Source organism: Lactuca sativa, chromosome 3, assembly GCF_002870075.4.
Source record: "Lactuca sativa cultivar Salinas chromosome 3, Lsat_Salinas_v11, whole genome shotgun sequence".
NCBI classification, from domain to species: Eukaryota; Viridiplantae; Streptophyta; class Magnoliopsida; order Asterales; family Asteraceae; genus Lactuca; species Lactuca sativa.
Genome location: NC_056625.2, coordinates 145,456,440 through 145,457,362, shown reverse-complemented (window position 1 = coordinate 145,457,362; position 923 = coordinate 145,456,440). Strand labels below are relative to the sequence as shown.

The 923-nt window shown below is 43.2% G+C and overlaps 1 non-coding gene across 1 annotated transcript; it reads left to right on the top strand.

The window, feature by feature from the left end:
* The first annotated feature begins 489 nt into the window (after positions 1–489).
* LOC111885721 (small nucleolar RNA R71) lies at positions 490–596 on the top strand. Its single transcript, XR_002848183.1, has one exon. It is a non-coding gene; the product is annotated as a small nucleolar RNA R71 (small nucleolar RNA).
* The last annotated feature ends 327 nt before the right edge of the window (positions 597–923 follow it).

The following is a 923-nucleotide window of genomic DNA, read 5'->3' as shown; positions in this document are numbered from 1 at the left end:
CTTTTGGTAAAAACCTCTTCCTTTCTGCTTGTACTTCTCCTCCTTAGCCTTCTTGTACTCTTCATAAGGGAGCCACTCTTTCTTTGGTTTTAGGAAATCTTCATCATATCGGTCCCCACTTGAGTAACAAACTTGCACCTTCTTGTTGCCATTTTCATCCAAGTCGCAGTCTCTATTAGATGAGGCCCATTGCAATTTTCACACCCCACCCGTATAGCATGTATCGTTTGGTCCATTTTTTCCATCCTCCTATCCATGTTTTTCAACATGGCCATCACTGCTGATAAGTCTTCTGAAGCTGCATAAGCGGAACCCCTTGTTACATCATTTCTTGGATTATGGTATTCTCTAGAATTCTTAGAGAATTCTTCAATTAGCTGCTTTATCACTGGAGGCGCCTTCTTCGTAAGTGGACCTTGCGAGTCAAGTAATTGCCTTGTTGTAACATTTACTCCATCATAAAAGATGGAGACTTCTTACTGACTATTGAGGTCGTGATGTGGGCAATTCCTTAACAAGCTCTTGTACCTTTCCCAAGCTTCATATAGTGACTCTCCAGCTTGTTGTTCAAAGTTGGCTATGGCTTTATTGAGCTTGGATATCTTGGATGGTGGGCATAATTGATCAATGAACTCTTCTTTCAGCTGGGCCATGTAGTGATGGATCCGGGGGGTAGTGACTTGAGCCAATCCTTTGCAGCACCCTTCAAAGTAACCGGAAGCATGCGAAGTAGCTGAGTTTCCCGAGGCACGTTGGGAACATTGAAATAATCAGCTACATCATTGACTTCATCCAAGTGCTTGTAGGCATCTTCGTGATCTTTGCCAATGAAAGGGATTTCTTTAAGTAAAGCTAGGATATGACCCTTAAGCTCAAAAGTAGCAGTTGTGGGAATTGCGGGCTGTACAAGTCCCAGGCCAGTG